This window comes from Triturus cristatus, unplaced genomic scaffold (genome assembly GCF_964204655.1).
Source record: "Triturus cristatus unplaced genomic scaffold, aTriCri1.1 SCAFFOLD_491, whole genome shotgun sequence".
NCBI classification, from domain to species: Eukaryota; Metazoa; Chordata; class Amphibia; order Caudata; family Salamandridae; genus Triturus; species Triturus cristatus.
The window spans coordinates 74152-88198 of NW_028187504.1; the positions used below are offsets into that span (position 1 = coordinate 74152).

Genomic DNA, 14047 nt, shown 5'->3' on the forward strand with positions numbered 1-14047 from the left:
GTACGGTCTGTACCACTATGAGTACGCATACGCTAGCACACCCATAGTGATAGTGAGCGTACAGGCATGTGTACGGTCCGTACCACTATGAGTACGCATACGCGAGAACACCCATAGTGATACGACCGTACACACGCGCGTACGCTCACTGTCACTATGGGTGTTCTCGCGTATGCGTACCCATAGTGGTACGGACCGTACACACGCCTGTACGGGCCGTTGCTATGCATTTGTGGTGCCCTAGGGCCCCGGTACGCACCGTACCTGTGTGTGAAACTCCAAATTACATAGGGGACACATGAGGGACAAGTATAAAGGCCTACATGCATGCTGGTTGTCATGGAGACCAAGTTTAAAGTTTGAATTTTTTTAAGCAGGTGCACAGCAGTAGTCAGTTTGAATGAATCTACTTTGTTGCAATGTGGTTCTGGAGTTGACATCATGCTCAAGAAAAAAACACAATAAGAACCTAGCGGTGCTAGGTTTGAAGGGATTGGAGGAAACATAGGATGCAAATGTGAGTGACCAATCCCTCTGTACTCCTGTGCATGAAACAGGCCAGCAAGGCAGATATAAGGCAGCCAGGTCCCATGAGGGAGCACTTGCCTGCACATCTTTGTATTCGACGACCCAGCTGCTGCTACTGATTCCCTGGAACCATGTCAAGGTCTGTGGAGAGGTCACAGCCTTTCACCCTGGAGGAGAACCTGGCTTTGCTGGATGTGATCCTCCCACAGTACCCCCTGCTGTATGGCCGACCAGGGTATCAGGAGAGTGCAGAGTCTACTAGCACAGACTGTGTCCCTTGTTTGTGACTGTGACTTCTGGCATTGTGTCCAGGTGTGGCACACATGCTATGTACTGTAGGGGGGGTCCCGGGGGGGAATGCCTGATGTCTCCCAGCCAGTGCATGCTGTGGTGCATGTATGCCGTCCTCACTTGCATTGTGTTTACTGTGACAATCACTGCATGGTGCATGCCACATTCTGCCTGTCTTGTCCTCCTGGGAATGTAGCCTCTACAGTCCTCATTTTATGATGTGGTCAGCCCAGTGTGACAGGTGACTGTACCACAGATGTGTGTTAGTTCTGTGTACCTGTGCTGAGAGTGTCCACATGATGTGTTCGTACCCTGGACATCGGTGTGTGTGTAAGTCCCCTGTCATGAGGGTGGGTGCATATGTGGAGTGTGGCACCCGGGCTGCATGAGGGATGGATATACCCTGCCCATGTGATGTGAGCAGGGAGCAGTGCTGTGTGTCTGATGTGCAGGGCCAGCCCCACACCTGTGAGCCCCCCGTCTAGTGGCACATGTGCAGAGTGAGGTTTGTCGCTGCATGTGGCAATGGCAGGTGCATGTCCTGTGCCTGTGTGTGTCTGTGTACTCTGCTGCGTTAGCGTCAGTGGCCTGTGGCATGTGACTGCTTTGAGGTGCTGCACATTATCCTGGTGTAGCTTGTGATGCACAGTGTGAGCCTCGATCATTGATTGTGTCATTGCCCTCATTCCACCTGTGTACTTTCAATGGCACGTACTGCTTTTGCCCTTCCCCAGAGGATCATGTCCCTATGACAAAGGTGCAATGCGTTGGATGCATACTATGCCTTGTTGTAAACAGCAAATTTGTTCCAATATGTCTCTCTGTGACATGTGCCTGGTGTATTGATGTAGTGTCACTTGTTCATCCTCACAGGTAGGCGCCTCTGCCAAGAAGCAGATATGGTTGACCGCCGTCAGTGCCGTGAGGAGTGCGGATGGTCGCAAGCGGCGCCTGGCCCAGGTGAGGAAACGCTGGCAGGATATCCGGTGCTGGACGCGGAGGATCGCACGGGTCCTGCTGGGGGACTCACCTGAGACCCATAAGAACCGCGGGTGCCGCCGTCTGACCCACATCCACAAGCGTGTGCTGGCGGTGGTATTTCCAGACTTGGACAGGCGCTTACAGGAGAAGCAGCAGCAGGAAAGGGGTAGGTACATGTGTGTTTGTTGTGTGTCACCAGCATTTGTAAGTGCACAGTTGCATGGATACACTGCCAGGGTTTAAAGGTCCTGTGCAGATCCAGTTACCCACAGTATAGCGGTGCTCTCCTGCCTCCCTTCCCCTCCTTGCAATGTGTTCCCTGGTCTGTGTGTAGTCACTCCTTCACAAGGTAATGTAGGCTGGCGCTTTCTCCACGTGAACTATGCCTGTAGCATCATGCGTGGGGGTGGTGTGTAACAGGTTTTGGGACCTTGCCTGTGCACTGTCCAGTTCAGTACATGTGGGTTCCATGTCAGTTGGCACTGATGCTGAGTCCAGACATGGGAGTTAGTCTCTCAAGTGTCATGCCTCACAGCACACATATCCTATGTTGTGCCCTGTGACATGATGTGCATGAGTGTGCGATACGCATAGTGCAGGAATGGTGGCGTGCGTTGCAGTCATTCCCATTCAGGACCATGGAGTTGTGTGGCCACTACTATCCCCTGGGGCATGTTTTCATAGGTGTCATGTGTGTCATCACAAAACGTGGACACTCTCAGTGTCTACAGCATAGGTTGTGCTCTGTGCCATTGTCCCCTGGCACCATGTATATTGACGTAAAATGTAGTACAAGTGTCCACTGTACAGCCTGACCTGAATTTCCTTGTTCATACTCACGGTGGCCAGTGCCTGTGTGTCTTGTTACAATCATCTGATGATGGCCATTTGTACATGATTATTTGGACAGGCGCACCTTGGGTATTTGGCGTCCAATCTTGCATTTATGCAGCCCCTGTGTATTTCACCCAGACTAAGAGATTTAAGTGCCACCTGTGTCTCAACAAATTGTCTCATGTAGGGGGTGGTTGGTGCGGGCAAAGCCTACATGTCAAAACCAGAATTCTCCTTTCTAGGTCCGGCCAGTGTGTGACGTTAGCCTGTCTATATTAGCTAGATCACAGTGCCACTAGAGTCTCCTCGTATCGGGGAGAGAATAGTTATTGGCAACCTCAGAACATGACAATCCTGATCCCTCAGAATCGTAGAAACAATATGCTATCTTTCGCTCAGTCATTCGTGCTCACTTAGTTTGTCTCAGAGATACACTGAATAAACAGTCTGGGAATTTGAATAAGTATTTATTGAACGGTTGTTATTCTAGTGCAGTATAAATGAGCTGCAACAACCATTAGACAGTAGCAGAGATATATGATTAGCAGTACTATGAAAGTAAAGGAATGGTCGAGTTCTACCATCTTCAGAAATCATGAATATATACATGTTTATGAAACACATGATAAAAGTGCGTACTCCTACGATGTCTCCCTAACTAGATGTACCTAAATGTACCTAGCATCTGTGTAGGCATTATGCCAAGAATCCCTCTAGGATCTAGTCCACCCCATTACCGAAAGTGGTCTAGGATCTGGACTCGCTGGAACGCATATCGTGGCTATATATGTACCCCACCAGATGACCCCGAATGTGACAGTCCCCCCTCAACATAACTTCCAATTATCATCCTCCTATGTTTATATACCTTGGTATCGCTGTGTGCCCTGTCATTGAACTGTTGGAACTGTACCTATGTTGAATATGCTGAATATGTTTAATAAAAAGAATTTATAATAAATAAAAAAAAATAAGCTGCTCATTTTTTTCTTTGGCAGCTCATTCATCTTTATTCCTTCTGTTGCAGATATTAGCTCCCCATGAAAATCACAGACCGCCTCTCCTTTTTGAAATATGCGTAATTCAACGGCCTTCCTTCTTCGTCAACAACAGAGACTCCACTCCACCGTTGGTGACTCAGACATGAGTTAATTGGTTTATCACCAGTTGGAGATGTGCTTTCTGTCATCGGTTTCCAATTCTGGATTAGCTCTGCAATCTCTGGTACATCATTGCATTGCATTTGATTAAAAAACTTTAGTACACATTTTTCTCTTGGTTGCCTTTGCGGGAACTGTTCTGTGATTTAAAGAAACAAAATAAATTGATATCAGTTTCTAAAATTTTAACTTTTCAATATATTTCAGCATCTCTAAATGTTTACTTACTCATTGTTTCCTCCTTTCTTAGAAGTTGCTGTTTCAGTCTCCACTTATCATATGCAAGCCTCTCGTGAGCACCAACCAGTGCACTTCGGTCTTTTTTAAATGGTGGATTCCCATTCAAAGTCACAGGAAATTCTTTTTCAAAATGTATGAATACACAAATACTAGTGTTTTTGGGTTTAAGGGAGCAAAGTCACTTCTTCCACCCAGCCCAAGGTGCTCAAAATTGGGTCGATATCAGGTTTTTCCCTTGGCTGGAAGCTGAAAAAAAAACTTCAGATAATACCAAAGGTAGATAGATCACATGAAAGGATCAGACCTGACCTTTCTAAGAAGTGTATTTATATCTTGTGCACTTAAACAGTGTCTCTGATATCCAGCCTGAGCTATTTGACAAATTAGCAAACCTCGCTAGAAGCGCTCACTATTAGCGAGTTTTGCTAATTTTCAGTACCAACTCTAATGACTGTTTGCAGGTCCCTGTGGCCACCAGGACCCCATAATATATCTCAGGTGATATAGCAAGAGTGGCTAGGGCTCATTTCCAGCCTCCAGTTACATGTCTGACTCCTATTTCTGACATTTTGAGGTGTTTGGTGTCAAACTCATTTTTCCATTACAGGCCATAGAGCTCAGAGTCACATCACATTCCTAGTTCAAGCTGGAAAAAAACTTCATATGGTATCAAAGGTATATACACCACATGAAAGCATCAGACCTGACCTTTCTAACAAGTGTATTTAGGTCTTGTGCACTCAAACAGTTTCTCTGATATCCAGCCTGAGCTATTTGACAAATTAGCAAAACTTGCTAGAAGTGCTCACTATAAGCGAGTTTTGCTAATTTTCGGTATCAACCCTCATGACTGTTTTTGGGTCCCTGTGGAACCAGGACTCATATTATTCCTCAGATGATAAAGCTTCAGAGTCTGAGACCCAAATGTAGCATCCAGCTACCTGTTTTAGTGATATTTGTCATTTTTTTAGGTGTTCGGGGAACAGAGTCACTTCTACAGAAGGCTATGGTGCTCCAAGAGGTCAAAAAATATATAATACAAAATCATTAAAAAAGTATATAGGTACAATTGCAGTGTGTGGAATGCTATGTGCACTTACAGTGTCCTGTGTACCTCCAAAATGAATTTCTAACACTTTTGAAGTCTACCTAAAGAAAAAAATGGCTAAGTCCCAAAATATTATTAATGCATCAAAGTGTTAAAAAATGCTCAAAAATTGATTAAAATACAAATAATTGAGTGTTACAGTGGCCTAATTACATTATAAACACACAATGAATGAAACAAAATGAATAGTTTCAAAAATAAGTTCGGGGGACAACGTCACAGTTGTGTCCGAGGTCGTGGAACTCTGAGCTGGGTAAAACTTCAGCTTAAGGGCCCTCCCCATGGAGATCAAAAATATTAATACATCAAAATCATTTAAAAACGATGTAGGTGCAATTGCAGCTTTCTGAATGGTATATAAGTGCATTTGCACTTTTCTGTGTATTTCCAAAATGAATTTCTAACACTTTTGAAGTCTCCATGAAGTGAAAAATGACTTAGTCCAAATACATGATTGGTGCATCAAAGTGTTCAAAAACAGTCAAAATTGGGATAAAATGAAAAAAACAAAGTGCTACAGTGGCTCAATAGCATGCTAAACATATAATGAATGATATAGAATGAATAGTTTTACAAAAACATTGAAAATTGTTCTTTTAAATTTCAGGGGGACAAGGTCACGGAAGTCATGGAACTCCGAGCGTGATAAAATTTCAGCTTTCCCCCCTTATGGAGGTCAAAAATGTTATTACCTCAAAATCATTCAAAAACTATATAGGTGTAATGGCAGTGTCCTGAATGCTATATAACTGCATTTGCACTGTTCTGTGTACCTCCAAAATGAATTTCTAACACTTTTGAAGTCTCCGTGACCTGATAAAAAAAGGGTTGGAAGGGGGTGTGAGTTCTTTGTCAGGCCTAATTTATGTCCAGCGACCGTGGAACGGAGGTGGCAGCTCCGGCAGTTAATTGGACCATTGCAGTCTAAGGGAGCTCAGGTGTTTTTGTTGTTTCCCTCAAAGCTAAAAATCATTTTTCAGGGTCAGACAAAGTTTTTTGACTCAGAAATTCAGGCTAAGGTGTATTTGGATTCATTGTAAGGATACAGTTCTCTCTCACTGCTCTTGATTTTGATGTCTTTTTCAATGAAGGGTCCAGGGGTCCTAGGGGAATGTGTTTGTTTTTAGGGAAGCACTGCACCACACAAAGTATTGGGTCTCTTGCTGTAACCCAAAATAAAATGTTTTCTTGAGTTTTTTGGTTCTCTTGTTGCGCTACGGTTGCGGTGCTCATATATCTTTGCATGTGTAATTAAGGGCTTGTTTTTTGGCTTTTGGTTCTGGCAGTTGCACAGGAGGGGACGGGTGGTTAACCAGCCTTTTCATCGAAAGGACAGAGTCCTTATGCCTCATTTGGGGGGGGGAGGGAGGTAGGAGGGACGGAGCAGGAGGGGGGTAGGGAGTGATCAAGGGGGTTAGGGAGGGTTGGGGTTAAAAACATTAAAAAAGAAGCTGGAACTAACAAAGTACTCATGGTTTTTACACAGCATGTCTTTTTCTTGTTAAATGCAAATATTTGTGGAGGAAGAGCTGTTATTTTTATTGTTTGGTTCTATTTTTTTCAACATAGATGGCACAGGGCAAAATTCGTAAAGGGACTTGGAATATCTGTGGCCTCAATGATGGCAAAAAGAGGGGATTATTCTCGAAGGTTATCCAGGCTTTCCACCTTGAGGTGGTGTGTCTGCAGGAAACGCATGTATCTTGGAATGATCGGGCATATTTAAAAATTCCTGGGTTTGACTTAGTTGTGTGCTCTCGACAATCTGCTAGGATTAGAGGGGTCGCAATTCTTTTGAGACATGGATCTGGGGTATGCAGTAGAACTGCACAAGTTAGTAATGGTAGATGGGCAATAGCTGAGTTGGTGGTTAATGGCAGCCCCATGACTGTTTGTACAGTCTATTGCTCAAACTCTGAGGATCCAGCAGTTCTACACTATTTAAACGTGGAATTGGCACTTTGGCCTCATCCTGTATGTTTTTGTGGGGATATGAATATTAACCTCTTAGCTGATTTTAATTTAGGAGGGTCTCAAATTTACACTGGTAAGAAACATAGAGTTTTTAGGGCTCTCCAAGCTCTGGTTTAAGAACACCGTCTGATTGATTCTTGGTTTTATAATAATAAACACTTAGATGGCTATACTTTCTTTTCAGTCCCCCATAATAAGCTGGTTCGTTTAGATTATGTTTTTGTATCTGACCAGGTGGTAGAAGCCACATCTATCTCAGTCTTACCCAGGATACTTTCGGATCATAATCCTTTGATAATTGAATGCACAATGAGGGGTACCCAAAAGGTTCCAAGGACTTGGACTTTTGAGAGGAAATTATTACTGGAACAGTCTTATATAGATCATATGAAAAATTGGATGAGGGAATTTTTAAAAATCAATAAAGATACAGCTGTACATACAATAGTCTGGGACACGTTTAAAGCAGTGGTAAGGGGGGGGGAAACGAAAAGTTTCTCATTCTTTAGGAGAAAGTTAGTTCAGGATCAGACTAAGCGGCGTATTGAGGAATTGGGGACCGCAGAGACTCAGTTGGTATGCGCTATAAGAGAGGGTCGTGAGATTCTGGAAATTCAGTCACAGATAGCTAGAGTAAGGACCTCTCTGTTGGAATTTTTTTGGCAGGATCTTGCGGCAAAGTACGTACAATTTAGATCGTAGATGTTTGAATTTGGGGAAAAAGCTGGCAGGGTTCTAGCCAAGCGGTTGCATGAAAAAGGATTGGCTAATCACATTTTAAAGATCCAGGACTCCCAAGGCTGTATACAGGACACACCAGAGGGGGTCATTGAGGTCTTTAGGCAGTTTTATTGCCGTCTGTATTCACAGGAAGATGTTCTATCCAACATGGAGGTAGAAATAGAAGACTTTTTACAGTATCTCATTACCACTCAGCAAAATGAAATTCTTTCAGCTCCTATAGAATGGGAGGAGGTCGAGTTGGCAATTAAGTCTCTAGCCAGTGGGAAAGCTGCAGGTCCGGATTCCATTCCTCTTGAGTTTTATAAGTTGTTCTGTTCGGAAATTCAAGCAGAGATGCTGACTATTTTTAGAGGAGCACAGGGAGGACATATACCAGATTCCTGGCGACAAACATCTATAATTCTTATTAAAAAAAAGACAAACCTGAATTGGACCCTGCATCGTTCCGTCCAATATCGTTAATAAATGTGGACAGTAAAATATATTCGAAAATTCTAGCCACTAGACTAGCAGCTGTGATCTCTCCTTTAGTGTCCCTATGACAGCATGGTTTCATCCCAGGTAGAGACACAGCCGACCATGTTCGGCGTGTAATAGCTCTTTTAGATTGGGCTCAAACCACACACTCTCCCCTTGGAGCTATCCTGTTGGACGCCGAGAAGGCGTTTGACAGGGTCGCCTGGGGGTTTCTGTGGGCAGTTCTGGGATGGAAGGGGTTTAGTTTGGAATTTCTCCATGCACTCCAGTCGTTATATATATCTCCGGAGGCGACTCTCTCAGTCTCAGGATTGCGATCAAGTTCTTTTTGCAATGGAAGGGGCACTCGACAAGGTTGCCCTTGTTCGCCCCTTCTGTTTGCTTTGTATATAGGAGACTTTTTCGCTGAGATTGTTGAAAACAACGTGAAAGGAAGGAGAGCACAACTGCTGTATAAGAAACCCCTCACCCACCTACCTAGTAGGTGGCATGCTTCATCAAAGGGGCCCAACTGGATTGTCTAGCACAATCCAGTTGTGCTACAACGCCTGAGATACAGCGGAGCAGGGTTATGAGCAGTGAGTGAAGTGCTATATGTGAAGTGATTAAGAGTTAAAAAAGTCTCTGGGAAATGCCCTATGAAAAAACTTTAATTATAAGGGTCCCAGGACTAATGTAAAAAAAGGTAGGGGGGATATAATAAGGAATGTTATTTTCCTTGTATCCCTAGAAACTAAGGTCAACTAGTTTCAGCCTTCAACATAGTTCTAGAGGCTTTCGTCAGGACCAGCCAAAATTGAAGAAAAAATAATTTTGGTGAATGGCCGTAAAAATAATATATAGGCCAAGTGTAAGTATCAGCACACACCCTAAAGTGTGCTGTGAGTGTTGCTGAACAAGCGGAACCGATCGCCGCCCTAGGTATTTCGGACCTGGTCTCCCTTTCTAACTGCAAGCGGAGAACCACACGGCGTTCTAAATCCAGAGGATTAACTACCTCTCTACTCAAGTAATCAAAAACGGAGTTACTGTGAGTACCTCATCACAACACTCACAGCACACTTTAGGGTGTGTGCTGATACTTACACTTGGCCTATATATTATTTTTACGGCCATTCACCAAAATTATTTTTTCTTCAATTTTGGCTGGTCCTGACGAAAGCCTCTAGAACTATGTTGAAGGCTGAAACTAGTTGACCTTAGTTTCTAGGGATACAAGGAAAATAACATTCCTTATTATATCCCCCCTACCTTTTTTTACATTAGTCCTGGGACCCTTATAATTAAAGTTTTTTCATAGGGCATTTCCCAGAGACTTTTTTAACTCTTAATCACTTCACATATAGGACTTCACTCACTGCTCATAACCCTGCTCCGCTGTATCTCAGGCGTTGTAGCACAACTGGATTGTGCTAGACAATCCAGTTGGGCCCCGATGATGAAGCATGCCACCTACTAGGTAGGTGGGTGAGGGGTTTCTTATACAGCAGTTGTGCTCTCCTTCCTTTCACGTTGTTTTCAACAATCTCAGCGAAAAAGTCTGCTTTGAGTCATGAAACTTGTCCATTTTGTTTGATCATATTGTTCTGGGGAAGAGGACAAGTTTTTCTTTTCCTCGCTCTCTTGTTGTTCTCATTTATTTTTTTTTTTTTTTTTTTTTTGCTTTGTATATAGACCCGCTTTTAAGTAAAATAGAGAAATGTGTAGAAATATCTCCAGTCAGGGTTCCTACAGCAGAGTATAAGGCATTAGCATATGCCGATGACATTGTAGTATTGACTAGCAATGTGGCACTGGCATTCTCTGCTATCAAGAGTCTTACAGAACAGTATGGACATTTGTCTGGTTATAAACTCAATGTCACTAAAACTCAAGTGATTCAGTCAGCATCTATGGGTCCGTCTGATGCCCCGGTGGTACAGACCGCGGGGTACTTAGGGGTTAAAATAATGGCTGCAGTAGAAAACATTCCAGATTTGAATATTTTGCCTGTAATTAAAGTAATTAACTCGATGTTGACAAGGATAGATAATCTCCATCTGTCTCTATACGGTAGGGGAAATGTATTGAAAATATTGGTCAATGGCGTAGCTAGGCGGGGGGGCGGACCGCCCCAGGCGGCACTATTTTTGGGGCAGCGGCGGTCACTGGTGGCCCGTCGTGGCGGCCTTTATAATTTATTTGGGGAGTGGGGACACTCACTGTCTGACACTTTACAGTAGTGTCAGTCAGTGTCCCAAGTCCCCAAATAAATTATAAAGGCCTCCGCAACGGGCCACCAGTCAATCAGACTACGGCCCAGGCCAGACGTCACCAGATCAAGAACAGACACCCTCCCGATTCAGGCGGGAGAATACCGATGTTAACGCTAGTCTCCCGCCTCGGGATTCCTGCAAGCAAGATTCCTCGGGGTTTCAGCTGACAGGGCTTCCAGCAATAGTCAGAGTGGCAATGCAGGGGCTCTAGAAGGGGTGAAAAACCAACAAAGCCTCATTAACCAGCGAATGGTCTTTTAAAGACCTGTGAAGTACTGGGGGCGGCTGTGTGTGTTCACGGGAAGCTGTCTCAGCGTGTCAGCCCGGGCTGACACACAGGGGGGTGGGGGCGGTGGTGTATGCAATGCCAGCAACCTTTCAGGCCAGTGAGTGCACAACACTTGTATCACCCTCTCTCTGCCTTCCATCACGCTCCATGCTTCTGAAAGGTATGAAAAAAACATGCATTTGCGTTTCAAATGCCCGATCCTGCAGCAGCACACTTCCAAAGCCCATACATGACAGTAACCTGATTCAAGGCCCCATTCTCCCGATTTATTTTTTTTAAACTCCCACTTTGCTCTTCTGATATGTTGGCATGTATCAGAGACAGTAAGTGACACCTGCGGGGCCTGCCCTCAGTGGGCCTGCCACCCCACCCACTCCCTATTATGCCACTGACACCTTTTGGCGGCCGCCTGGGACACTATACGCCGAGGATCACAGCTCGGCATTTAGTATCAAATTGGCACCCTCTGCTAGAGTGGGACCCGATCGCTGGCGCCAGTCTATCAGGTCACGTGAACAGACTCCGACAATGTTGCACCTATCGTACTCAGCGTGAGGCAGGCACCGTTATGTGTTTTTTTTTTTTCAATTTCCTGCTAATGGACCTGCCCCCCAGGAGCTGTCCGTGCCGCCGGCGGGAGTTTGGTTGTCCTCTCTCCCTGACCTCGACACCTTCAGGGCAGCCACGGCAGCAGGGTGGTGTAGCATAGAGTTGCCACACACTATCGGCTTGGATTTCCTCGAAGTGCAGGGGCCTCCCTTTCCCAAAGTTTTCAGTTGGTTCGCGTTGTAAGGTAGGAAACATTTTTTTCTTTTAATAATAGTCGCGTTTGTTTCAGCTGTTGTGGTGCAGGGTCCCGCATGTTCAGCACGTGAGTCTTCCCTCTGGGTACAGTCCTGGGTACAGTTAGTGATGGGGGCTGCCTCCAAGTAAGTGAGACTGTGCCAGCCTTGCATGATGTCAGCGCACGCTTACCTACCCGCAGCCGGCTACTCATGCCTCCGGGAAGGAGCTGGAAATCCACTGTTTACTTTAGTGTGCTCGTCTTCCCTGCCACTGTGTGATTTCGGTTCCTCACCGGGTGACCATGTGTAGGAAATCGTGTCATACGCGGTGGCACCGTGTGAGTTGGCAGGTATGAGTTTGCATTGACTCAGGTAGCAACAGAATCTTCTATGGACCTATTACTGCTAGACTTTCGGGGAGGGGCACGGAAGTGCAGATGTAATGGTGAGAGAGCTGTGGGGGGCATTGGCTGTGCTATTATGTGCGGGAGGGGGTAGCTCACGAAGAGTGTGAGAGGACCGAAGCAATGAGAATGGGAGTTTGTAGTGTATTGTAATTGCATAGAAAGTGTCACTTTATAACTCCTAGAAGCCTTCCTATATGTTGGACACTATTGTGATATATGTTTCTAGAGCAACAAAGAAAAAAGATGCCCTTATCAGATTTGAGGACCACTGATGTCCCTTCTGCAGAAGTAAACACCTTCTACTGCTTACGTGATATTCTTAAGAAGAGCCTGTGTGTTCTCTTTAATGTCACAAAGGATTTATTGGGATTTTATATGTACAGGAAGATACAGTTAATAAAGTACAGATAGGGCCTGTGTGTTCTGAATGTGAATGCACTACTTACCCTCTGTACTCACTCTGTGTGTCCAATCAGAGATGCAGGGATCGGGGATTTTCCGCAGATTGGGGGCAGGTAGACAGGGAGGGGGCGCGGCGCGATGCAGGAGAGACTGAGAAAGGAAACCAGAGGCACAATGTACCAGGAGAAACGAAAGAGAGAGGGGAAAGGAAACCAAGGAGAGGGAGAGGCAGTAAACAGTGTCGGAGGAGGGGAGGAACGAATGAGAAAAAGATCAACGAAACAGTAGTAAATTCTGGGAGTTCAGAAATGGTAGGTCTGTCCCATCCTTCCCTGCACGCATGGACAGGAGATTAGAGATCGGAGTAGCAAAGGGAAGAGACGAACCAAGAACAAGGAAACATTAAGAAAAGGAGGTGAAAGGAAACTATTTTAGGGGTGTGCAAAATGTACCTAATTTGCTTTTGTGTAAATCGCAAAATATCAGGAACATTCCAGAAAATTATGTATCATTTTGTGAAATGCAAACCCATCATTTAGTGCTATATTTGAGCGCAAAATGCATCCTAGCCTCAATTTTTGATGCAACAACGTATTTTGCATTTTAAAAAAGTGCAAAATAAACTGATTACTGCAAACTATAGCTGCTCATGTTGTGGTTGTTCGCATTGTTCCTGTACCCCTGTGCTATAATTTTATGACGATTACACAACATGGTCCAAGTTTGGAAATTTTACATAGCAAAGTTAAGGCGAAATTTCCAAAATGATATAGATTTTGCCAGCATAATTTAAATTTCGCCCAGGTCCAAAGGTATTACAGTACAGTGAAAGCGGTACAGAAGAGAATGAAGGAGATAAAAAGAGCCAGAAAAAGCTGGAATGGGGGTGGTGTAGCGCAAGAAAGAGCTTACTGTTCGAAAAAAGATGACAAGGATAGAAGGGGAAAGGAAAACATTAGAAGGAGAGCTGCCAGGAAGTGTTTAGAGTGCAGGTTGGCACCGTGGAAACCCTATGCTGTTAGACATCTCATGGTGTCCCGTGCCTAGTTTGAGTCACACATCAGGGCATTTTCTTCCTTGTATTGCAAAGCATGTAATACCTCCTTCCCACAGATTCTTTAACATTGTTTGCAGTTTCCCACTATTAGCAAAGAGTGGAGTTTTTCGCAATGTAATTCGCAGCACAGTCGTTCTTTTGCTGCAGCTTCCCAGGGCATGATGGCAGATTTAAATGACCTGATAGAGGAAATACCAAGGCACAGAAATTAATTCGGTTGGAGTTTTGAATAATCAAATCGGTAACAATTTGTACAAAGCAACATGTTGAACTTTCCACAGTATGCACAAAAAGAAGGAGAAAAATAGTAAGCTAGAGGGTTGGATGAGAGTCCACCCTCAAATCCACCGGCACGTGGTGTCAGCTGAAGCTGCTGGGCAGGAGTAGGTCAGTGATAAGGGCTGGCAAGTACAAGGAGTGAGCTGAGGGAAGGTATAAACAGAGGCCATGTGCCCCAACGTACAGTCAGCACAAACTTGCAAAGACATACAGTTTTACAGATAAAACTAATATAG

The 14047-nt window shown here is 44.6% G+C and overlaps 1 long non-coding RNA gene across 1 annotated transcript in view; it reads left to right on the forward strand.

The window, feature by feature from the left end:
* The window catches only part of LOC146771121 (uncharacterized), a 58868-nt gene extending 54980 nt beyond the window's left edge, over window positions 1-3888 (forward strand). The window contains exons 3-4 of the long non-coding RNA XR_014975220.1: window positions 1693-1966; window positions 3662-3888. This is a non-coding gene — a long non-coding RNA (uncharacterized LOC146771121). The remainder of the gene's footprint in view (window positions 1-1692; window positions 1967-3661) is intronic.
* Window positions 3889-14047: the final 10159 nt, after the last annotated feature.